Source organism: Amblyraja radiata, chromosome 14 (assembly GCF_010909765.2).
Source record: "Amblyraja radiata isolate CabotCenter1 chromosome 14, sAmbRad1.1.pri, whole genome shotgun sequence".
Classification (NCBI taxonomy): Eukaryota; Metazoa; Chordata; class Chondrichthyes; order Rajiformes; family Rajidae; genus Amblyraja; species Amblyraja radiata.
Window position 1 is genome coordinate 53,901,087 of NC_045969.1, and position 27,098 is coordinate 53,928,184.

General features: G+C 47.3%; 1 long non-coding RNA gene across 1 annotated transcript; it reads right to left on the reverse strand.

Annotated features, from left to right (window-relative positions):
• Window positions 1-2,507: 2,507 nt before the first annotated feature.
• Window positions 2,508-11,541, reverse strand: LOC116980785. Its single transcript, XR_004414063.1, has 3 exons — window positions 11,530-11,541; window positions 5,129-5,133; window positions 2,508-2,618 (listed from the first exon to the last, which is right to left on the reverse strand). It is a non-coding gene; the product is annotated as an uncharacterized LOC116980785 (long non-coding RNA).
• Window positions 11,542-27,098: the final 15,557 nt, after the last annotated feature.

Sequence of the window (27,098 nt, forward strand, 5' to 3'; positions counted from 1 at the left end):
AAACAAGTAACACAATTTCAGGATATCATTTGGGCGCGATTTTCACTCAAATATAAATACAGGTAATAAAACAGTAAAAACGAATTGTAACTTTTAATAAAAAACTTTGTCAAACAAAATCATTTCCAAAAGTGCAGTTCTAAATTGTACCCTAATGGCAACATAACTAAGATGAAAGTAATAGATAAATTATATTCTAATGTACTCAGTGCTTTCCTAAAATCTTTAGCACCACTTTAAATGTACAAATGCATTTCCAAGCAGAAATATAATCTCTCAATATAATCTCTCTCTGACATCCTAATTCCCAAGGAACAGAGTTAAATAACATTGCTTAACACCTCAAAAATATACCTAATTTTGCATTTTGAACTTTTATATAACTGTTTTATATAACACATAGGGCTCATGTTGTCGACCTCCACGTGGTGAACACTGTCAACTGAGCTCAGTCGCCGCAGCTCGGCGCCAACCAGGAGCGTGCGCCCTTTTTAGGGCGGGCATCTACAGGTGTCGAACCGGATGGCATCACCCTGCTGCAGCTGAATGTGGAAAACCTCACAAAGGCCAAGACCACCATCATTGAACATCTGCTACAGACTCACAAAGTCATTGCAATTCTTCTCCAAGAGACTCACAAAAGTGATAGCTTCCATCTGAAGATCCCTGGTTATACCCTGGCCGCCAGCACCAAGAGCGACACCCACGGGATTGCCACTTTTGTAAGGAACACAGCAAAATGGAAAGCGATTGCAGTGTCCCCTCCTGACTCCGACGTGGAATGGGCAGCAACGCAAGTCGAAGGTGTCCCGGTCATCAATGTATACAAGCCACCTTCTACCAAGCTCCACAAAGACTCCATCCCCACCTTTGGTTCGCCCTGCACCTACACCGTAGACTGCCACAGCACCACCTGGGGCTACCATTCAACTAACTCAGATGGCGCTGCATGAGAAGACTGGGCCTCAGCTACTGCCGTTCAACTCCTGTATGACCCAAAACAACCGGACAGCTTCCACTCTGGCAGGCGGAACACCACTACCAACCCCGACTTGCCTTTTTCAAACCTGTATGGACCATCCTCACACAGTATCATCTTGGATCACTTCCCGAAATCACGACATCGCCCATCTCTGATTATCCCGGACAACCCCATCGAGCTTCTCCCAACCAACCCTGCGAAGAGGTGGAATTTGCGCAAGGCCAGGTGGGACCAGTTCACATGTCTGGTGGACTTCTGGATCGACAGCCTTCCCACCCCCACCTCCACCAAACTGGACAAAGCCTATTCAGTCTTCTGCAAACTCATCAGGGCTGCGAAGAGTCCCATTCTTCGCGGCTATCATTGCCGGTACGTCCCCACATGGGACGAAGAGTGTGACGCATGCTACGATGATTCCTGGACGCTGAACCTGGCGAAGAGGCTGCCTCCAAGGCTACGGAACTGACAATCCGCCTTGACAAGAAGCGCAGCGAGCGGTGGGAAGAGACAGTCCAAGGAATCGACTTCACACACTCCAGTAGGGTGGCTTGGAAGAACTTCAATCGCCTCACTGGTCGAAGTACCCGCCCAAAGCATTGCCCTGTCACGGCCAACTCCATCGCCCACCAGCTCCTGGCCAACGGCCACTTCAAAGACGCGGGAAAGAATCATACTCGTTCTGTCAAACAGGAAACCACTAATCTTTGGAAAGCTCCAGGCGCTGATGGGCTCCTGTCAGCACCCTTTTCCTCTGCAAAACTCTCTCCTGTCATCACTCAATTGAAATGCGGAAAAGCCCAGGGTCCCAGGGCCGGATTTAGATGAAGAGCCCTAAGCTGTTCCACTTGTGAGGCCCCCTCCGCGTTGGTTTTCAGCGCTGGCGGCGAGGCAGCGAACGGACAGCCATGGCGGCCAAATCTCCCACAATTCAAAGCGAGGGAGAAAGTGCCCTGCGCCGACCAGTTGCCGTTGCAGTACGCATGCGCAGGGCGGCCGATGATGTGTTGGCCGTGGTTGTGCGCATGTGCAGGGGGGAGGACGTGCAGGCCGCAGCAATGCGCATGTGCAAGGCAGCCTGCAGTGCTGGCGGATGGAGCGAGCAGAGAGCGGAGCCCGGTGGCCCGGACACAGATAGCGGGGGGAGATGGAGAGAGAGAGAGATAGAGAGGGGGGCCCACCCAGAGTTGAACGGCAGGTGTCCTGCCTTGGCCGGAGGCCCCCTAGATTTCGAGGCCCTAGGCTTCAGCCTATGAAGCCTAGTGGTAAATCCGGCTCTGCGAGGCCCCCCTAGACCTCGAGGCCCTAAGCTTAAGCTTGTCTAGCTTATAGGTAAATCCGGCCCTGCAGGGTCCTGATAACATCCCCCAGAATTCCTGAAGCACTGCGGTCCTAAATGCCAGGTCTGGCTCCATGAGTTCTACTCCTCTACTCCTCTTGCCTCATTGGTCAGTCCATTCTGAAGATCTGGTGGAAAGCCACCGTCATTGCGCTACCAACAAGCGTGTGTACGACCCAAGGAACCATCAGCCCATCTCACTCCTCTGTGTCCCGTACAAGCTTCTCGAACGGCTTCTCCTGGCCCGGCTCAATCCAATTGTCGACCCCCAACTACCCGCTGAACAAGCCGGATTTCGTCCTGTATAAACGTATATAACCATTTTATATAACACATGGGGCTCATGTTGTCGACATCCCCGTGGTGAGCCCTGTCAACTGACCTCAGTCAGGCAAACGACAACAAACAGAGACAGCAGCAGAAATAACAATGAACGACAAGAGCTTGCAACCCCTAATGCAACCTCAGTCACCGCAGTTCTGATTCCTCTTCTCAGCGCTTTATTGATTAGGCTATCTTTTAACTCTTTAACGATTAGGCTATCGGCTTGACACATATTTGCCTCCAGCTCCCCCCCCGATCTCAAAATGGAAATTTTACATCTATATATAATGATCCCATTAAAATGTGTATTTATGTCACAAACTATGGAATTCATATTTTTCAGTATTGTTATCAAGGAAAAGAAAGCAGTTCCAATTGTTTGATATTATTTGATATTGTTTAATATTATTCATATGGAGGAGAAAATATAATAGCTGTAAAACCTACCTTAATTTTGCAATCTCACAAGATAATTCCCCTTTCCCTCTCCCCCCCCCATCTCTCTCTCCTCTCCCTTCCCCTCTCTCTCTCCCCCTCCCCCTCCCCCCTCTCACATCCCCCCCTCTTTCTTGCGGGAGGGGGGGGTGTGAAGATGAAGGTGGCGTGGACCCCGTGGGGGTGGCGGGGGCCCAGACATTCCGTGTGTATATGTATATATATGTGTATATATTGTGTATATATATGTGTGTGTGTGTGTACTTGTGAGTATATGTATATATATACACTGAACTTTTTTTCTCTCTCGTTTATTACATTGTTTACAGTGTACTATGTTTACATATTCTGTTGTGCTGCAGCAAGTTAGAATTTCATTGTTCTATCTAGTACATATGACAATGAAACACTCTTGACTTGACCCTCTCCAGAGCCAGCACATCCTTCCTCAGATATGAATCCCAAAATTGCTCACAATACTCTAAATGCGGTCTGATCAGTGCCTTATAAAGCCTCCGCACTACATCCCTGTTTTTATATTCTAGTCCTCTTGAAATAAATGCTAGCATCAGCAAGCGGTCAGTCGGTGCCACGTCCATCTGGTCAATGGGTCATCACAGTCACGGGCCAGCGATGGACCAAACTTGCCTTTGTTTAGTGTGGGGGTGACGGGGATCCTTGGTCGTTCTACCAGCGCTTGCCTATTAGCTCGAGTACAGACAGGCAGGGAGTGAGAGAGAGGGGACTTGGCCAGTCTATGCGTGGGGCTGAGCAACAGCAGGGTCTGGTGTGTAACGAGGTGAGGCAGCACAAATCCTTACCTTCACCGAGGAGAGACTGCAGTAGAACGAGAATGAACGGATTTGCCAGTGGTGACATGGCAGCCAAGGTCTGGAGAAGACAGAGAGGGGAACAATGAGGACACGGAACCTTAGTGGGGAATCTCATTGATCATTTGTGTGGGAAGGAAGTCCCTGGTTTAAAGATAGACGAAATGCTGGAGTAAACTCAGCGGGACAGGCAGCAGTTCTGGATAGTAGTCTAATGAAGGGTCTCGACCCGAAACATCACCTATTCCTTCACTCCTGAGATGCTGCCTGTCCCGCTGTTACTCCAGCATTGTGTGTGTGTGTGTGTTTAAGTTACTCCAGCATTGTGTGTGTGTGTGAGAGAGAGAGTTACTCCAGCATTGTGAGTGTGTGTGAGAGAGAGTTACTCCAGTATTGTGAGTGTGTGTGTGTTTAAGTTACTCCAGCATTGTGTGTGTGTGTGTGAGAGAGAGTTACTCCAGCATTGTGTGTGTGTGTGAGAGAGAGTTACTCCAGTATTGTGTGTGTGTGTGTGAGAGAGAGTTACTCCAGTATTGTGTGTGTGTGTGTGAGAGAGAGTTACTCCAGTATTATGAGTGTGTGTGTGAGTTACTCCAGTATTGTGTGTGTGTGAGTTACTCCAGCAATGTGTGTCTGCCCTCATTGCTTATTTCACCGATTATTTGACTGGTGAGATGAACATTAACGCTCCCCCTTCAGCAAAGCCGATCGATGCGGTGATGAATGATTCTCCCAGCCAGCCGTGCCTATGGAATTGTCACCAGGACATTCACACTGGGTCACTGCAGCGCCGCGGTCCCTGGGCCACATGCGGACGGTCCACACGACCAAGTATCTCCTGTACCATCTCCCGACCTGTCCTGCCTTGCCCTGGTGCTGGGAACCAACGTCTCCGGGATAATGTGGAGGGAAGTACTCACACGAGGCGAGGCTCCGTTGCTGGGTCGCGGACAACTCACGGCAGCCCGGGTCCAGGTGGCTTTAGCGGTGGAACAGCGGGCTCACTCACACCTGATACTCACCGAGGTTTAGGGGAAGTGAAGTGTTCTGGCTTTGCGCGAGTAATTTGTAACTGCGCGGTGGAGTGAATTATATTTCACTTCGACAGTAGAACCAACACTGAACGTTGTGGCCGAGTCCACGTGTTAAGGCGTCTCACCTGTGAATGGGGAGGAGATCTGTAATGTAATGTAATGTATCCCTTGCTGCAACCACTGATACTTGGACTTGGCTCGGGCCACAGTCTAATCACCCCGGCCGACATATACCCATCCCAATGTTGCTGTGACTCATACAATGTGTAGAAACAGGCCCTTCGGCCCAACTTGCCCATGCCGGCTAACATGTCTGTGCTTCTCTGCATCCACCCGATCTATTCCTCTCATGATTTCATACACAATCTGTGTTATCTGTGGAGTCTGAAGCTTTTCCCACTGAGAGTAGGGAAGATTCAAACAAGGGGACATGACTTGAGAATTAAGGGACAGAAGTTTAGGGGTAACATGAGGGGGAACTTCTTTACTCAGAGAGTGGTAGCTGTGTGGAATGAGCTTCCAGTGAAGGTGGTGGAGGCAGGTTAGATTTTATCATTTAAAAATAAATTGGATAGTTATATGGACGGGAAAGGAATGGAGGGTTATGGTCTGAGTGCAGGTAGATGGGACTAGGGGAGAATACGTGTTTGGCACGGACTAGAAGGGCCGAGATGGCCTGTTTCCGTGCTGTAATTGTTATATGGTTTTATGGTTATAAGGGTTTTGACCCGAAACGTTGCCTATTTCCTTCGCTCCATAGATGCTGCCTCTCCCGCTGAGATTCTCCAGCATTTTTGTCTACCTTGTGTTATCTGTGTTTTGTTATTGTTTAGATTAGTCCAGTTTAGTTTTTAGTTGAGTTTATCTAAACTAAAATAAACCAATTTGTGACAGGCACAACATGCTGGAGTAACTCAGCGGGCCAGGCAGCATCTGTGGCGAAAATGAATAGGTGGCATTTCAGGTCGAGACCCTTCTTCAGCAGATTTGTCGCTGCTTTCAATATGTTTTTCATAATATTCTACTTCATCCACGGGCTTGTTGATTCTGCTGTTAAAATGAGAACGACCCCCCCTTGCCCTGAACATTCCCTCACTCACTTCTGCCAAGATTCTTCCCCGGGTCTGGGCACACGGTGTTCACAAGTTCATAAGTTCTAGGAACGGAGTTAGGCCATTCGACCCATCCAGTCTACTCTACCATTCAAGCACGGCTGATCTATCTTTCCCTCTCAACCCCATTCTCCTGCCTTCTCCCCATAACCCCTGACACCTGTATTAATCTGTCAACCTCAACCTTAAAAATACCCATTGGCTTGGCCTCCACAGCCTCCTGTGGCCATAAATACCACAGATTCACCAGCATCCAACTAAGGAAATTCCTCCTCATCTCCTTCCTAAAGGAATCATCCTCTCCACATCCACTCTATCCAGGCCTTTCACTATGCAACTGCTAGAGTTGATTCAAGAGGTGCTGGATGGAGCTAGACCTGCCTCAATCTGCTGAGCCAATCTTTCTCCACTTTAGAGATACAGCATGGAAACAGGCCCTTCAACCCACCTAGTCCGCACTGACCAGCAATCCCCGCACATTAACACTACCCGACACACAGTAGGGACAATTTTACATTTATACCAAGCCAATTAACCCACAAACCTGTACGTCTTTGGAGTGTGGGAGTAAACTGAAGTTTCTCAGAGAAAACCCACGCAGGTCACGGAGAGAAAGAACGTACAAACTCCGTACAGGCAGCACCCGTAGTCAGGATCGAACCCGGGTCTCTAGCACTGTAAGACAATAGACAATAGGAGTAGGCTATTCGGCCCTCCGAGCCAGCACTGCCATTCAATGTGATCATGGCTGATCATCCACAATCAGTACCCCGTTCCTGCCTTCTCCCCATATGCCCTGACTCCGCTGCTCTCGCTTGAAGGTATCCAGAGAACCGGCCTCCACCGCCCTCTGCGGCAGAGAATTCCACAGACTCACAACTCTGTGTGAAAATGTTTTTCCTCATCTCCGTTCTAAATGCCTTACACCTTATTCTTAAACTGTGGCCCCTGGTTCTGGACTCCCCCAACATCGGGAACATGTTTCCTGCCTCTAGCGTGTCCAAACCCTTAATAATCTTATATGTTTCAATAAGAACCCCTCTCATCCTTCTACATTTCAGTATACAAGCCCAGAAGGACCTCTTTGCTTCTATACTCAACTCCTCTTGTTATGAAAGACAACATGCCATTCGCATTCTTCACTGCCTGCTGTACCTGCATGCTTACTTTCATTGACTGATGAACAAAGACACCCAGATCCCATTGTACTTCCCCTTTTCCCAACTTGACACCATTTAGATAATAATCTGCCTTCCTGTTTTTGCCACCAAAGTGGTTAACCTCACATTTATCCACATTAAAGTGCACCTGTCATGCATCTGCCCACTCACCCAACCTGTCCAAGTCACCCTGCATTCTCATAGCAACCGCCTCACAGTTCACACTGCCACCCAGCTTTGTGTCATCTGCAAATTTGCTAATGTTACTTTGAATCCCTTCATCTAAATCATTGATGTATATTTTAAATAGCTGCGGTCCCAGCACCGAGCCTTGCGGTACCCCACTAGTCACTGCCTGCCATTAATCCCTACACTTTGTTTCTTGTCTGCCAACCACTTCTCTATCTATGTCAGCACTCTACCCCCAATACCATGTGCCCTAATTTTGCTCACTGATCTCCAATGTGAGTCTTTATCAAATGCTTTCTGAAAGTCCAGGTACACTACATCCACTGGCTCTCCCTTGTCCATTTTCCTAGTTAAGTGGCGCTTGGTTAGCAGTGGAAGGTTAGCCCTCCCGGTCATACTGTTTGCTAACGTCCAGTCAATGGTAAATAAGATGGATGAGCTCCATGCTCGGATCTCCACGCAGAGGGACTTACAGGACTGCTCCTTGCTGTGCTTCTGTGAAACATGGCTGGGGGAAAGGACACCCGACGAGGCGATAACACCAGACGGCTACACGGCCTTCATGGAGGACCGGAGCGCAGCGGACAGCGGCAAGACCCGCGGCGGAGGAACGGCCGTCCTCGTCAAACAAACCTGGTGTACCAACTGTAAGCTTATTTCTAAATCTTGCTCTGAGAATGTGGAGTATCTAACTGTGAAGCTACGGCCGTTTTATCTACCCAGAGAACTGCAATGTATTATTGTGAGTGTCGTGTATATTCCCCCTTCTGCCAAAGAAGAGGCTGCACTCAGGGAGCTACACAACATGATCAATGAGCATGAAAACAAATATCCTGATGCTGCTTTTATTATTCTGGGAGACTTTAATCATTGCAACCTCAAGAAAAACATACCAAAACTGTATCAGTTTGTAACTTTCCCAACTAGAGGAAATAAGATACTGGACCACTGCTACAGTAATATCAGAAATGCTTTTATAGCTGAACCAATACCCCACTTCGGCAAGTCTGACCACCTGGCAATTCGGCTCAAGCCCACCTACACCAAGAGGCTTAAGGCACAGCCAGTCACAGTCAGAACTGTTAACACCTGGACGGACAGTGCACAGGCTAGCCTGCAGGGATGTTTAGAGGCTACAGACTGGAACATCTTTAAGGTGGCCACAGATGACATTCATGAATACACAGAGGCTGTGAGTGACTACATCAGCTGGTGCACATCTATATGTGCCCCTCCCAGAACTGTGCGTGTGTTTCCAAACCAGAAACCTTGGTTCAATGGAAACATAAAACAGAAGATCAGGAAAAGGCAGGAAGCTTTTAATTCAGGTGATCAAAGGGAGTACAAGAAAGGCCGGTACGAGCTACAGAAGTCCATCAGAGCTGCAAAGAGGGCTTATTCCCAAAAACTTGAAAGCTTTTACCTAAGTAACAACACACGCAGTATGTGGCAGGGAATCCAAGCAGTCACAAACTACAAGAAAACAGTACCAACCACAGACCCCCAGGATGTCACCCTCCCAGACAGCCTTAATACCTTCTACACCAGGTTTGACAGACTGAACACAGACACCCCCTCAAAAGCCCCATGCAACCCCATGGACACTGTTTTTCAGGTGACACCCATACAGGTCCTGAAAGCTCTGAGGCAGGTGAACCCCCACAAAGCTGTGGGACCAGATGGCGTCCCTCCTAAAGTTCTGAAGGCCTGTGCAGAACAACTCACGGGAGTGTATGTAGACATCTTCAATCTGTCTTTAAACCAAGCAGTGGTCCCCCGTATTTTTAAATATTCCACCATTGTACCAGTTCCAAAAAAAAACAAACCCATCCACCCTGAATGACTTCAGGCCAGTGGCACTCACGCCAGTTGCCATGAAGTGTCTAGAGAAACTGGTTCTCACACACATCAATCACATGGTCCCGGGCACGATCGACCCCCTCCAGTTCGCCTACCGCCCCAACCGCTCAGTGGACGACGCAGTGGCCATTGCTCTACGCCACATCCTGCAACACCTGGACAGCAGAGGAACATACGTCAGAACGCTGTTCCTGGATTATAGCTCGGCCTTTAACACCATTCGCCCGGGCAGGCTGACTGAGAAGCTGACAGACCTCGGCGTCCCGACTCCCACCTGCAACTGGATCTTAGATTTCCTGACTGAAAGACCACAGGTGGTGAGGATGGGAAGGAGGGTGTCTGCAGAGCTCACCGTCAGCACAGGATCACAAGGCTGCTGTCTCAGTCCCAAACTTTTCACCCTGTACACACACGACTGTGTCTCCACCCAGGAAAACACCATCATTATTAAATATGCGGATGATACCACCATCCTGGGCCTCATCAAGGGGGGGGACGAGTCGGGCTACAGGAGTCTGGTGAACGACATTCTTGCCTATGGTGAGGTGAACGACCTAAGCCTCAACACAGACAAGACAAAAGAAATAATAATGGACTTCAGAAAAAATCCACCCCCCCTGCAGCCCCTCATCATCAAGGGGACTGTGGTGGAGAGGGCTGACAGTTACAGATACCTGGGACTACAAATAACGTCAGATCTGAACTGGACTTTGAACACTGCAGCCACAGTGAAAAAAGCCCAGCAGAGACTACTTCATCAGGCTGCTCAGAAAAGCTGGTCTGCACTGTTGCCCTCTCACCCAGGTCTACAAAGGACTGGTAGAGAGCATCCTCACCACAGGCATCACGGTGTGGTATGGAAACACCACACAGATAGAGAGGAAGGCTCTGCAAAGAGTCATAAAGACTGCTGAGAGGATTATCAGAACTGAACTCCCCTCCATGGACACAATCTACACACAGCGCTGTCAAAAAAGAGCAGGGAGAATCATCAGAGACACACTACATCCAGCTCACTCCCTGCTCAAACACAAAAACTGCACATACAACCTCAGGCACAGACGAGCGGACAGTATCGCCACAAAAAGAACACGCTTTTTTAAGAGCTTCTTCCCTGCAACAGTGAGACTCTTGGCCAAAACACAACAAAATGAACTGATGTCCTGATATAGTGTTTGTGCAAGCTACAATGCTCTATGTGTCTTCTGTGTGTCTTTTTTAATTTTTAAAATTTTTTAAAAAAATTTAATTTTAATTTTTTAACGTAACTTGACTCTCTGAATAGCCGCACAAGAGTTCCTATGTGTGTAAGCACAAATGGTAAATAAAGTTTTTGACCTTTGACCTAAATCTTCAAAAAATTCCAGAAGATTAGTCAAGCATGATTTCCCCTTCGTAAATCCATGCTGACTCGGACCGATCCTGTTACTGCTATCCAAATGTGCCGCTATTTCATCTTTTATGATTGACTCCAGCATCTTCCCCACCACCGATGTCAAGCTAACAGGTCTATCATTCCCTGTTTTTCCTCTCCCGCCTTTCTTAAAAAGTGGGATAACATTAGCTACCCTCCAATCCACGAGAACTGATCCTGAATCTATAGAACATTGGAAAATGATCACCAATGCGTCCACGATTTCTAGAGCCACTTCATTAAGTACCCTGGGATGCAGACCATCAGGCCCTGGGGATTTATCAGCCTTCAGTCCCATCAGTCTACTCAACACCATTTCCTGCCTAATGTGGATTTCCTTCAGTTCCTCCGTCACCCCAGATCCTCTGGCCACTAGTACACCAGGAAGATTGTGTCCTCCTTAGTGAAGACAGATCCAAAGTATCTGTTCAACTCACCTGCCATTTCCTTGTTCCCCATAATAAATTCACCCTTTTCAGTCTTCAAGGGTCCAACTTTGGTCTTCACAATTTTTTCCCTCTTCACATACCTAAAGAAGCTTTTACTATCCTGCTTTATATTCAGCAGCTCTACCGCTGCGCCACCGGGCCACCTATGTGAATAATTAATGCATCAGGTCCAAGAGTGAATGCAACAAACTCAGGAATCATGAGATATCTCAACAAGTTGACGAGTAAAGATGCCCACCAGTGTCCACACACGCAGTCCTATGAACAGTGCCTCCTGCTGGTCGATGGGTGAAGCACTCTCCCTTGTATCGTTCCTCTTGCTGTAGTGCATTTGCTATTCTCATCTCACTAAATACCTGGGTTTCCCAGTGAGCACATCCTCAGCTGGGAATCGTTTCCAAAACCGTTGCATCACCATCGGGCCCCTCATAATTTAGATCGATATCTCAGTACTTGGATCTTAATCATGTTGGTATAATTTAGCTGGGAATAGAATCTTGGATAGTTGATCTTTAGTTAGTGTCAGCATTTATAATTGCAGCCGTGTGTTGAGATTGATGCAGTTTGTCAACGTACGATGTTGGGACCAGTGGATTATCCAGACTATTCTTTGCCTTTCAATCCAACCGCATATTTTTCAAATTTTGTCGAACTATCTTATGCACTTTAACATCCTTTAGATTATTAAATGTTCCCTTCAGACCTCACACAGCAGCTGATAACACCCATGTCATAGAGCATGGAAACAGGCCCTTGGGCCCAACTTGTCCATGTCGACCAAGATGCCCCAACTAAACTGACCCGCCCACTCTACACTGTCCGACCTTTGCACCTGTATATGGATCGCAGGGATTGTCAGGGATATGGGCCAAATGCAGGCGAATGGGACTAGCCCAGTATGGGTCGGCATGGACACGGTGGGCCGAAGGGCCTGTTTCCGTGCTGTACGGCTCAGTGACTCTGTGGAAGAGCTTTCACTTCTCATGGGAATGGGTGCTTGTGTGGTTTAGTTTAGTTTATTGTCACATGTACCGAGTTAGAGTGAAAAGCCTTTGTTGCGTTCCTTCCCGTCAGCGGGAAGGCAACACATGGTTTGGTATCAGCGGCACTGTCCCATTCACACTACAGCCCGGCCTTGAGTGAGGTTCTCACACCAGCCCTGCCTCCCCCATTATCAGTCTGTGTTACAGACAGAGAGATGAACAGACGTCCGCTCTCCTTCCTCTGTGCCCCTGACCTGGATTAAGAGACAGATAGCTGAAAGCAGGTCAGATAGGGAACTGTTGATCAAAGACCTTAGAGCTATAAGATCTTTGCTGTTGATAGTAAGACTTTGGTCTGAACAGCCCAGTGGAACCTGTTTCCTGTCACCACTGGATAGGGTTTGTGTTTGTTACAACAAACGGCTTTGAAACAAATAACAAGAAAATATTTAAACAGAAGGGAACATCTGGCGTGAGTCTGGATGGAGGTTGAGGAAAGGTTCCAGTGTGGGACAGTCGCTACATCTCTGGTCCAGTGAAAAGCTTTGTGTTGCGTGCTATCCAGTCAGTGGCAAGACTAGACATGATTAGTCTAGCCGTCCACAGTGTAAAGCCCAGTAAAATCCGATTAAATATAGTCCGAGGGTCTCTATTGAGGTAGATGGAAGGTCAGGACCGCTCTCCAGTTGGTGAGAAGATGATTCAGTTGCCTGTTAACGGCTTAGAAGAAACTGTCCCTGAATCTGGAGGTGAGTTTGCACACTTCTGTACCTCTTGCACACCCACACGCCACATGCACACACCCATATATGCACACTCTTGCACACACACGCACACACACATACGTGCACACACTTGCACGCACACACACACACACGCACACACGCACACACACACTTGCACACTCACACACGCACACATTCACACGCACGCGCACACACACGCACACACTCGCACGCACACACACACACACACACACACGCGCATACTCGCACGCACACACGCACACACACACGCACACACACGCACACACACGCGCATACTCGCACGCACACACACACACACGCACACACACACGCACACACTCGCACGCGCACACACACACACACACACACACGCATACTCGCACGCACACACACACGCACACACTCGCACGCACACACACACGCACGCACACGCACACACACGCGCATACTCGCACGCACACACACACACACGCACACACACACTCACACACTCGCACGCACACACACACACACACACGCACACACACACACACACACACGCACACACACACATACGCACACACTCGCACGCACACACACACACACACACACACACACACACACGCACACACACACACACGCACACACACACACACAGACCAGGATCTCTTGCCTATTACCTCCCTCTGTGCTTCTTGCCTCCCTCCCCCTCCCATCACAATCCCAGCTACACTCCACCTCTATCTCCAGCTCCACGCCCACCTGTCCCACCTGCCCCACCTGCCCCACCCGTCCACCAGTCTACCTGTCCCACCTCCACCTGTCCACCAGTCTACCTGTCCCACCTCCACCTGACCGTGACCAACTCCACCTGTCCAGGTGATAGTGTGGTCACCTGTGGACATAGATCTCTCCCTCCTCTCCACACTTAGACAATCCCTGGGCATCCTCAGACCATGGAACAGTACAGCAGAGGAACAGGCCCTTCAGCCCACCGTGTCTGTACTGACCATAATGTCAGTCTAATTAATCCCACCTGCCTGCATGTGATACATACTCCTCCATTCCCTGCATATCCATGTCCATCCAAAAACCTCTTAAACGCCACTATCATGTCTGCCTCCAGCACCACCACCCTGATCGTGTGTTCCAGGCACTCACCACCCTCTGTGTAACATAAACTTGCCCTGTAAACCAGCCCTCTCACCTCCAAGCTGTTCCCTCTAGTATTTGATGTTTGTGCCCTTGGAAACAGACTCTGGCTGTCTACCTATCAACACCTCTCAGAATATTATAAACTACCATCAGGTGGTCCCTCTGTGTCTGACACCCCAGAGACAACAATCCACGTTTGTCCATACATGGTCTTGTTCACCTCAATACGGTCACCTACGCTCCAAAGAACAGAAGTCCCAGACAGTCCAACCTCCCCCTTTACTCAACCTCGCAAACCCAGGTAATGTCCTGGTTAATCTCTTCTGCTTAAAGACATCGTTCCTTTTGCAGAGTGACCAGAACTGCACACAGTACTACACGTGTGGTCTCACCAATGTACAGCTGCATCATGATGTCTGAATGCTGGCACTCAGCACCATTGCCAACGGAGGCAAGTTTGCCAAACGCCTCCTTCACCCTGTCCACCGGACTCGACACTTTCAGGAAACCATCCTCCTATTGGTCGTAAATCATAAATGATAGGAGCAGAATTCGGCCACTTGGACCAAGTCCGCCATTCAATCATGGCTGATCTATCTCTCCCTCCTAGCCCCATTCTCCTGCCTTCTCCACATAGACCCTAACATCCGTACTAAACAAGAATCTATCAATCTCTGCCTTAAAAAATATCCACTGACTTGGCCTCTACAGCCTACAGAATTCCACAGATTCACCACCATCTGACTAACGAAATTCCTCCTCATCTTCCTAAAATAACGTCCTTTAATTCTGAGGCTACGACCTCTCGTCCAAGACTCTCCCACTAGTGGAAACATCCTCTCCACATCCACTCTATCTAAGCCTTTAACTATTCTGTATGTTTCAATGAGGTCCCACCTCATTCAGCAAAACTCCAGTGATTGCTGGCCCAGAACTCATCATATGTCCATCCCAGGGCTCTACATTTGTTGCTGTAGATCCTCTGATGTTTGGTGTCTCCCAGTGATCCCAAAATGTTGCCTCCACCAACGTGTACATGAGGTCCCTCCATTCTGAAGCTTTATAAGCTCCTACCCAAAGAAACTGGTTGGAAGCCACAATTCAATGGCCATTGGTCCATCAATGGTCAATGGTCATTGGTCCATCAATGGTCAATGGTCATTGGTCCATCAATGGTCAATGGTTTCTTTATTGTCACGTGTACCAGGTTCATTGAAATACATTTTTTGCAGACAGAGAAATGTGAGGTGTTGCGTTTTGGGAAGTCTAACATGGGCTGGACCTACACAGTGAATAGTAGGGCTCTGTGGAGGATTGTAGAGCAGAGGGATCTTGAGTGCAGATGCATGGTTCCTTGAAGGGGGAGTCGCAGATAGATAAGGTCGTCCATTTGGCCATTTGGCACATTGACCTTCATCAGTCAGGGTATTGAGTATAGAAGTTGGGAGGTCATGTTGCAGTTGTATAAGACGTTGGTGAGATTGCTTTATAAGTATTGTGTTCAGTTCTGGGCACCATGTTATAGGAAAGATATCAAGCTGGAAAGGGTACAGAGACAATTTATGAGGATGTTTCCAGGACTAGAGGGTGTGAGATATAGTGAGAGGTTGAGTAGGCTGGGATTCTATTCCTTGGATCGCAGGAGGATGAGGGGTAAACTTATAGAGGTGTATAAAATCATAAGAGTCCTTGCCAAGAATAGTAAATCAAGGACAAGAGAAAATAGGTTTAAGGTGAAGGGGAATGGTAAAGTTTGCAGACAAAGAGTGGTGGGTGTATGGAACAAGCTGCCAGAGGAGGAAGTTGAGGCAGGGACCATCCCAACATTTAAGAAGCCGTTAGACAGGTACATGGATAGGACAGGTTTGGAGGAATATGGGCTAAAAGCGGGCAGGTGGCACTAGTGTAAATGGGACATGTTGGCCGGTGTGGGCAGGTTGGGTCAAGGGGCCTGTTTCCATGCTATATCACTCTATGACTCTATGACTAAGATGGAGTGGCCAGGGAGCAACATGCTTAATTATGTTACTGGCCTTGGTGAAGCAGCATGAGGTATAAATGGAGTTAATAGAAGGGAGGTTGGTTTGTGTGATGGTCTGGGCTACATCCACCATTCGCGCTTTTCCTGAATGCTTTTTGCAAAAGCAGAAGGCCATTCAAGATAGATACAAAGTGCTGGAGTAACTCAGCGGGTCAGGCAGCATCTCTGGAAAACATGGATAGGTGACCTTCCATCCCTTCTCTTCATGACCCATCTCCTCTTCAGGTCATTCAGGAGATCATTCCTGTCTTGGCAATGACTTCACTCTCTCAGTGAGGAACGGGTCTCCTCTAGGTTCCACACAAACCATGTGTTCTGGCAATGAAGCGATGTGCAGAAGGAATGTTGTGTTGCAGGAGTGTTGAAAGATACTGGAGAAAGTAGTGTGTGTGATTGCAACACTAACATTGTTCCAGAGACTCTCTGCTGAGAATGAAGGTTCCATTATGGACCATGGAGCCTGTGGGGAACCCATGGAGGGTTCTTGAGTTGAGATGCCAGTTTAGCTTGCGGTTAATGCAGGAGTGCTTCTTCTCACTGGAGTTGAAGCGAGTTGCAGGAATACAGCTGGGAGAACCATCAAGGGGTGGATTGGCCCTTCACTTATCTGCTGGCACCCATCATGTGTGCAGCATTTTTGTGGAGAGCACTGGACATAAAGCCCTCTACTAACAGTGGCTGGCTGATGAGTAAACACTTACTTGCTGATGATTTTCAGTAGTGCTCAAGGGCACACTCAACCTTTGCTGATCATACGATAATGGACAATTGAAGAGGACTTTAGAAACACACAGGGGAAAGTTTCTGGGACTTTATCAACATGGGTTTTAGTGGTAAAGCTACTGCCTTACAGCGGCAGAGACCTGGGTTCCATCCTGACTATGGGTGCTTGATTAGTTTAGTTTAGTTTAGAGATACAGCACGGAAACAGGCCCTTCGGCCCACCGAGTCCGTGCCGACCAGCGATCCCCGCACATTAACACTATCCTACACACACTAGGGACAATTTACAATTATATAAGGCCAATTAACCTACAAACCTGTACGTCTTTGGAGTGTTGGAGGAAACCAAAGATCTTGGAGGAAGCCCACGCAGGTCACGGGGAGAATGTACAAACTCCGTACATACAGCACCCGTTGTCGGGATCGAACCCGGGTCTCTGGAGCTGTAAGCGATGTAATGCAGCAACTCTACCGCTGCGCCACCGTGCTGCCCAATGTCTATATGGAGTTTGTACGTTCTCCACGTGACCTGCGTGGGTTTTCCACCGGTGCTCCAGTTTCATATCACATTCCAAAAACCTACATGTTAAAAGATTAATTGGCTTCGGTAAAATTGTAAATTGTTCCTACTGTGTGTAGGATAGTGTTAATGTGCAGGGATCGCTGGTCGGCGCGGACTCGATAGGCTGCCGGGCCTGTTTCCGCACTGTATCTCGAAACTAAACTAAAAAATCAGAAAGACTTTCAGACAGAGTTTTGCAGACAGAGATCACTCATGAACATTTAAATATATTATCGCACATTAGTTATCCATCTGACCTACTTTCCATCAATCTGAAAATCTACCCAGTGATGCTTCCTGCAAGACATCGTGCAAACAGCTCAGGATTTCAGATACAACAAAGCAATCTTTGATGATTTAATCTGCTGGATCTCCCCACTGTAACTCACCTTTCCATTCCCATAGTTACCTCTCTGTCCTGGGTCTCCTTCATTGCTGGAGTGAGGCCACACGCAAACTGGAGGACCAGCACCTCATACTTTGTTTGGGCAGCTTACAGCCCAATGGTATGAACATAGAAATATCCAATTGGACTCTTGAACATGACACAGCGCTAATCTCAGCAACTATATACCACCAGGTGGCGCTTCGATGGCAGCCTGGCCTACAGTCTGTCTGTCCTTTTCGTCTTTTTTTTGTTATTTTTATTGTGTTTAAAAAGTGTGTGTTAATGTTCTCTGGTTTGTTTTATGTCGGGGGAAACTTTTTTTTCGATCACGTACCTTGTCGGAGAAGCGATTGTTTTCTGGATCGTATCTCCGGTTGCTCTGCGGCCTAACATCGTGGATCTGGAGGCCTTGCTCAGGACTGACTTTGAGCCCCACCGTGGGGCCTTGGACTTACCATCGGAGCCGTTTCCTTGCCTGGGATTGACGCTCCAACCGCGGCCTGCGGACTTCACCATCGAGATCTCTCAGCCTCGGGTAGAGACCAAGGTCAGGAAGCTCCAAAACCGCACGAAGTTCGACTAGCCCCGACCCGGGGTAGATCGCCCGGCATGGGGGAGCTGTGATCCCCCCTCCAATGCAGGAGCTTGATCGCCCCGACGAGGAGGCCCGCCACCGGCTACGGGAGTAAGATCGTCCCGTCAACAGAAGGTTAGAGGCCCCCGACCGCTGGAGGACAAAGAAGGGAGAGATTGAACTTTTTTTCGCCTTCCTTCACAGTGAGGAATGTGGAGGAGTCACTGTGGTGGATGTTTATGTTAAAATGTATTTTGTGTGTTCTGCTGCTTTTTATTGGTAAGACTGTATGGCAAATGAATTTCCTCGTATGTTGCAAAACATACTTTGCTAATAAAGTATAATTATGATTATGATTAAGATGAGCTACGGACTGTGTCTTTGGTTGCACTACAGACTTCGGTTTTACACTGTTATAGTTACCCAGTGGTATTAATTATTAAGTTATTGTATTATTGATTATTATATTTTGTCCACTAGGTGGCGCCGTCTGATGGCAGCTTCGCCAACAGTCTGTCTCATCCCTTTCTTCTTGTGTTGTTTTTATTCTGTTTTATCTGTATGTTTTAGTGTAGCTTTAGCTTTGTATCATGTGGGGGGTGGGGGAGACTTTTTAAAATCTCTTTCCTCGATGGAGATGCGACTTCTATAAGTAAGTAAATTTATTGGCCAAGTATTCACATACAAGGAATTTGCCTTGGTGCTCTGCCCACAAGTAACAACATGACATACAGTGACAGTTACGAATGACTCAGAAAACACTAAACATTAATAATAATAAAACATTAATGATAAAACACCATTGATCAAGCATGTGAACAAACAAAATACCGTATCATGTCTCCGTCCGCACTGCGGACTTAACATGGTGGAGCTGGCGGCCTCTTGGTTAGGGATCGACTTCGGGCACTCCAACCGTGGGAGCTTAGAAACATAGAAACATAGAAAATAGGTGCAGGAGTAGGCCATTCGGCCCTTCGAGCCTGCACCGCCATTCAATATGATCATGGCTGATCATCCAACTCAGTATCCTGAACCTGCCTTCTCTCCATACCCCCTGATCCCTTTAGCCACAAGGGCCACATCTAACTCCCTCTTAAATGTAGCCAATGAACTGGCCTCAACTATCTTCTGTGGCAGAGAATTCCACAGATTCACCACTCTCTGTGTAAAAAATTATTTTTTCATCTCGGTCCTAAAAGACTTCCCCCTTATCCTTAAACTGTGATCCCTTGTTCTGGACTTCCTCAACATCGGGAACAATCTTCCTGCATCTAGCCTGTCCAACCCCCTAAGAATTTTGTAAGTTTCTATAAGATCCCCCCTCAATCTTCTAAATGCTAGCGAGTACAAGCCGAGTCTACCCAGTCTTTCTACATATGAAAGTCCTGACATCCCAGGAATCAGTCTGGTTAACCTTCTCTGTACTCCCTCTATGGCAAGAATGTCCTTCCTCAGATTAGGAGACCAAAACTGTACGCTTCAACCGCCCCGATCGCGGGAGCTTCCATCGCTCCAACGCGGGAGCTATGACCACCCCGACTGCGGATGGTTCGACTGCCCTGACCGCGGGAGAAAAGGAGGGAAGAAAATAACACGTTATTACCTTCCATCACAGTGCTCTGTCCTGGATGTTTATGTTAATTTTTAGTTGTATGTCTTGTTGCTTTTTGTATGACTGGATGGCAAATCAAATTCCTTGTATGTTCTTACACACTTGGCTAATAAATTCTTTGTATCTTGTATATATTTACCCGTACATCGTTATGTTTGCAGGTCTGTAAAGCTATAGCAAGTTAGAATTTCATTGTTCTGTCGCTGGTACAGATGACAACTAAATGCGTATGAAGGAACTGCAGATGGTGGTTTACACCGAAGATAGACACAAAATGCTGGAGTAACTCAGCGGGACAGGCAGCATCTCTGGAGAGTAGAAATGGGTGATGTTTTAGGGTCGAGAAGGGTTGAAGAAGGATCTCAATACAAAACGTCACCCATTCCTTCTCACCAGAGATGCTGCCTGTCCCGCTGAGTTACTCCAGCATTTTGTGTTTATCTTCAGTGGCAACTGAATGTTTCACAGTTGTGACCGAGCCATGTCCAGGGACTGTGGCTCAGTTGTCTCTGTGTCTCAGTCAGCCCAGATTTCACACATCACAGATTCAGAACGAGACATTTTCTCAGCTTCACAACTTATCACTCACTGCTGTTGACAGAGTTGTGTGTTGCCCTGAGAAAAATCAGTCACACCTCTTGCAAATCATGTCATAATATTCCATTCGGCCGAACGCACTATGGGAACTTCACTCGCCCCCCTGCAGGAACTATACATCAGGAGGTGCAACTCCAGAGCCAATAAGATCATGGGAGACCCCTTCCACCCCTGCAACGGACTGTTCCAGCTGCTACGGTCAGGCAAACGCTTCCGTTGCCATGCTGTGAGAACGGAGAGGTTGAGAAGGAGTTTCTTCCCAGAGGACATTAGGACTGTAAACGCCTATCTCACCAGGGACTAACTTTACTGAACCACTCCACTGCTTTCTTTTTTTAAATTGCTGTTTTTTTCCCTTTTTCCTTCCGCCCACAATATTTAATATGTAAAAGAATATGTGATTCTGTTCCATTCAGTTTGTAGTTTGTTTGGTTGTTTGTTTGTTTGTCTTTTTGCACAAAGTCCGCGAGCATTGCCACTTTTCATTTCACTGCTCATCTCGTATGTGTATGTGACGAATAAACTTGACTTGACTTGACTTGACTCATTGCCAGAATGGAGTCACAAGTAAACGGGAGGAACAGAATCTCAAATCTGCCTGTGTAGCTTACAATCCAACGGTAGGGACATTGATAGACCCAAAGTGCTGGAGTAACTCGGCACCTTACCCTGACGTCACCTATCCTTCCCTCCAGAGATGTTGCCTGATCGATCTGCTGAGTTACTCCAGCACTTTGTGTCTATCTTTGGAACAAACAAGCATCTGGAGTTCTTTGATCATACAGGTAGGAACATCGGATTCTCCAATTTTAGGTAACTGATAAACAAACAACTGCCCTCCACCCCCTTTTTATTCACCCCTTCTCTTCCCTGTGCCCCATCTATTGTCGTTTGGGTGAGGTTTTGGGTCGAGTCCCTTCTTCAGACTGAGAGTCAGGGGAGAGGGAGTCCAGAGATATGGAGGGATAAGGTGTGAAAAAGACAGATCAAAGCAGACGATGCAAAGGAAATGTAGAATGGTTCATTGTTAGCTGACAACAAGGGCACACAAACAGTAAAATTAATCAAGGACAGTGAAACTAGTCAGAGAATTAGGGTGGGAGAGGGATGGAGAGAGAGAGAGGAAGCAAGAATTACTTGATGTTAGAGAAGTCAATGTTCACACCTCTGGGTTGTAAGCTGCCCAAGCTAAATATGAGGTGCTGTTCCTCCAAGCTGTGCTGGGCCTCACTCTGACAGTGGAGGAAGCCCAGGACATAAAGGTCATTGTGGGAATGGGAGGGGGGGTTAAAGTGCTGAGCAACCAGGAGATCAGATAGGTTTAGGCGGACTGAGCGGAGGTGTGGACTCCGAGCCTGCGCTTGGTCTCGGGCTCCACTCCTGGAACAGCGGATACAATAGATGAGGTTGGAGGAGGTGCTAGTGAATCTCTGTCTCACCTGAAAAGACTGTCGGGGTCCCTGGACAGAGTCGAGGGATGAGGATGAGGTATCGGGACAGGTGTCGCATCTCCTGCGGTTGCAGGGGAAAGTACTAGGGGAGGTGGGGGGGGGGGATTGGGTGGGAAAGGATGAGTTAACCAGGGAGTTGCGGAGGGAACGGTCTCTGCGGAAAGCAGAAAGGGATGGAGATGGGAAGATGTGTCTATTAGAGGGATCCCAATGTCGGAAGATGATTTTTTAAATCTCTTTCCTTGACGGAGTTGCGATTTTTTTTCCGTATCGTATCCCCATCCACACTGAGGCCTAACATCAAGGAGCTGGTGACCACTTGCTGGGGATTGACTTTGGGAGCTCCAACCGCAGGAGCCTGCAGACTTAACATCGTGGAGCTCGCGGTCCCTGGTTTGGGACTGACTTCAGGAGCTCCAACCGCAGGAGCTTCGACCGCCTTGATCACGGGAGAATAAGGAGGAAAGAAGATAAGACTTTATTGCCTTCCATCACAGTGAGGAATGTGGGGGAGCCGCTCTGGTGGATGTTTATGTTAACTTTTATGTAGTTGTGTGTCTTGTTGCTTTTTGCTGGTATGACTGTATAAATCAAATCACACTGTACCTTAAATGGTACACGTGACAATAAAGGAACATGCGACAGCTGATGGGGTGAAAGGTGGAGACTAGGGGGAGACTGTCCCTGTTGCGAGTAGGGGGAGGGGGAACAAGGGCGGAGCTGAGGGGTACCGAGGAGACACGAATGAGGGCCTCATCTATGGTGGAAGAGGGGAAGAATGAGGACGTCTGAGCTGTCCTGGTATGGAACACCTCATCTTGAGCTCCATGCCAGAATGTGGTTTGCAGGTAGACAGGGTGGTGGAGAAGGTTTTCGGCACGCTGGCCTTCATCAGTCAAGGGACGGAGTGTGGAAGTTGGGATATTCACGTTATAGGTGAATATCCCACAGGTCGCACATGCAGTATTGTGTTCAGTTTTGTTCACCCTGCTTTAGGAAGGACTTTGTCAAGCTGGAAAGAGTACAGGTAAGATTTACGGGAATGTTGCCAGGACTTGAGAGTCTGAGCTTTAGGAAGAGGTTGAGCAGACTAGGACTTTAATCCTTGGAGCGCAGGAGGATGAGGAATGCTCTATAGAGATGTGTACAATTCCTATATTCCCAGACCCATCCTAAGCCTTGGTTGTGAAGTTACACTGTGGTCCCAGGGAAAGACCATCTCCTCTGTAAGAGCTGGACCCCTGGAATTACTTATCACTGGTTGAGTTTAGAGTGTGATCCCACCTGACGCGCTCATTGGGAAATGGACAAGACCTACTATTCAAGTGTGTACACACTCTCGTGCACAGTGTGGTCACCATCGTCACTGAGCAGGTCCAGCAGACCACCTGGTGGAAGCCTCACCTGCATCGCCATTCTGGGCGTGGCAACTTGTGAACTCTCTCCTGGACCTTCCATCAGGGCCCAGGAGACGGGAAGTCCCGGCCCTTGTCTGGGTCAGGACCAATGTGCTCACTACCTGGTAGACGGCTCCATCCGTGCCCACGGTCGTGTCACCCCAACTGTAAATGTGATAAACTGCATTTAGTGTAAACACAATGGGCAACAAGTGGTTAAACACAATGTTTAATCCATAATGTCCATGTAGGTATGTTGCAAAACTTACCTTCAGCGGCGCTGCAGTTCTGTCACTGCCCGTGTGCGCGACTTTGGCGCCTATGGGAGGGGGGCGGGTTTAAAACGCCGTTTTCTCCAGGCTATTGAAATCGATGTTGTTCAGCCTGTTTAGTTGCTGACAAAAAATCGCTGCGACATTCGTTCTCTGCAGTTATTTTTAAACTAAGTTGGATAATTCAATTGCTATAGTAAATTAAAAATCATCTTCTAAAGCCACGAACGCCGACAATGGGACGGATCTCACGTAGGGGACAAGGCAAGGTACGCTGTTTATTTTTACATTAAAAAGTGCTTCTTAAGATCCCTTTAATCAAAATTTTAAGTTGCGAGAAGGTGGCTTGGAGCCCAGCCGAACCAGCAGTATTTTTCCTGCCGACATGGGGTTCAAATTCACTGCAATCGCAACGTTCCCAATGATCGCGTTCCAGAAAAACCCATCCGCAAGATTTAAATGGCCATTAATTTACGGGAATTAAACACTAAATTCCTTCCATTTGGCCTATAAATCCATGACAATGAGATTTAAAAATCATGTTATATTGTGAATTCTTGTGTGTATGTTATTTGGACACTTAGGCTATTTAAAAATGTTGATCTTTTCTTAAGAAATGGATAGTTGTTTAGATCTAGTAATTGAATTATGTAATTAGCTACAATTGGGTAACTAATTAATTACGTGCTTTAATTTCAGGTCATCCAAGTAAGATTGTTTCATATTTGTTTCAGAATGCTTCAATCTATAATAACTGAACATTTCTTTGAGTTCTCTTAATTTTTAATAAAGTTATGGGCTTTTGACTGTCCGCGATCAGAGCTTTTGTGTTAAGTCAATGGAAAAGCAATAGGGAACAAGATGCTAATTTCCGAGTATGAAAATTTTTAATACTGAAGATATGAAAGTGAATTAGGTGTCAAATTAAACTTCTTTTTATGCTTTATCTGATGGGATAAATTGCAGACTTGATTTTTAACATCTCAACATTTTGTAACATTGCTAGTCCAAGCATTAGAGCTTTGTGTGTGTATTATACTGCAAACATCATCAACAAAATCATCTTGTTCTGGCTTCAGTTACCGCATGAAATATTATAAAGATATTTCTGCATTGTGTCCTTGTACCAACCGCTACGTTCTGCCAGCCCACGTAATGTGCAGTCAATCGGTCAGTGTGGTGATAACTCCAACACACATCCTGTGTGGGCAGGAAGTTGGCCACGCTTGCATTATCTGGACATCAGTGATCCGGCCAAATGTTGTGTGTACAGCTGGAACATATATCATACAACATACAACATACAGTGCAATTACAGGCCTTTAAAATGCCTCTAACGTATCTTTCTCAACCACCGCCCCCCCAGCAGTGAGTTCCAGGCACCCACTGTGTGTAAAACCTGCCTCACTCATCTCCTTTAAACTTTTCCCCTTTCACTTTAAAGCTACGCCCACTAATATTTGATTTTTCCATGCTGGGAAAAAAGGTTCTGACTATCTACCCGAACTCTGCCTCTCATAATGTTCTAGACTTGTATCAGGGCTCCTCGAAACCTCCGGGCAATCCAGAGAAAACAATTCAAGTCAGAGCGACCTCTCCCTGTAGCTAATCGCAACCAATGCAGCCGTTATTCTGGTCAACATTCTATGCATTCTCTCCAAACCTCCACATCCTTCCTGTAATGGGGTGACCAGAACTGCACGTAATACTCCAAATGTGGCCGAACTAAAGTCCTATAGAGCTGTAAACAACTTCCTGCCATGTACCATCATGTGCCCTTTACTTTCTCACTGGTGAAATAGTCATAGAGTCACACATCACAGACACAGACCCTTTGGCCCAACATGCCCATGCTGACCATGGTACCCCATCTACACTAGTCCCACCTGCTTGCGTTAGATTCATATCATAGTCATAGAGTCATACAGTGATACAGCATGGAAACAGGCCCTTCGGCCCACAACAGCCCACATGTCCCAGCTATACTAGTCCCACCTGCCCATGTTTGGTCCATATCTCTCCAAACCTGTCCTATCCATGTACCTGTCTAACTGTTTCTTAAACATTGGGATAGTCCCTGCCTCAACTACCTCCTCTGGCAGCTTGTTCCATGCACCCACCACCCTTTGTGTGAAAAAGTTACCCCTGAGATTCTTATTAAATCTTTTCCTCTTCACCTTAAACCTATGTTCTCTAGTCCTCGATTCACCTACTTTGAGCAAGAGACTCTGTGCATCTGCCCGATCTATTTCTCTCATGGTTATATACACCTCTATAAGATCACCCCTCATCCTCCTGTGCTCCATGGAATAGAGACCCAGCCTACTCAACCTCTCCCTATAGCTCACACCCTATAGTCCTGGCAACATCCTCATAAATCTTCTCTGTACCCTTTCCAGCTTGATTACATCTTTCCTATAACATGGTGCCCAGAACTGAACACAATATTCTAAATGCGGCCTCACCAACGTCTTATACAACTGCAACATGGCCTCCCAACTTCTATACTCAATACACTGACGGATTTATGCAGGCCAATGTACCACATCATCTATCTGTGGCTCCACCTTCAAGGAACCATGCATGTACACTCCTAGATCCCTCTGCTCTACAACACTCCCCAGAGCCCGACCATTCACGGTGTGGGTCCTGCCCACGTTAGACTTACCAAAATGCAACACCTCACACTTCTCTGTATTAAATTCCATCAACCATTCCTCCGCCCACCTGGCCAATCGATCAAGATCCTGCTGGAATTGTTCACAACCATCTTCACTATCTGTAAAAATACTCACTTTTGTATCATTTGCAAACTTGCTAATCTTGACATGTATGTTCTCAACCAAATCATTGATGTAGATGACAAACAGTAACGACCCTGAGGCACACCATATCCTACTGGATCTTTCCTATCCCTGTCCAAATGTCTTTAATAGTTGTTATGGTACCTGCCACGTAACTCTGCAAATGGCTGGTGATATTTGGTGAAGCAGCTTGGAAACACTTTAACAAAAAATAACCTTTGTTGCCCAATGCCGAGAAAAAGAGTTCCTGTCATTTCCCTGGGCAGGAATACTGAGAAAATCAGGAGTGAGTTCAGCACAGTCACCACTAGGTGGCAGACTGTGGCAACAACACTGGGTAAACCAGGAAAATGCAAGTTTACATTAGTTTAGTTTAGTTTAGTTTAGAGATTCAGCAAGGAAACAGGCCCTTCGGCCCACATAGTCCATGCCGATCTTTGATCACCCGTTCACACTAGTTCTATGCTATACCACTTTCTCATCTACTCCCTACGCACTAGGGCCAATTTACAAAGGGCCAATTAACCTATAACCCCACACGTCTTTGGAGCACGGTGCACAAGAGGGGAATAGATAGGGTGAGTGTACAGAGTCTTTTACCCAGGATAGGTTTACTTTAGTTCATTTTATTGGCAGATGTACTGAGGTACAGTGAAAAGCTTTTTGTTACATGCTAAACAGCCAAT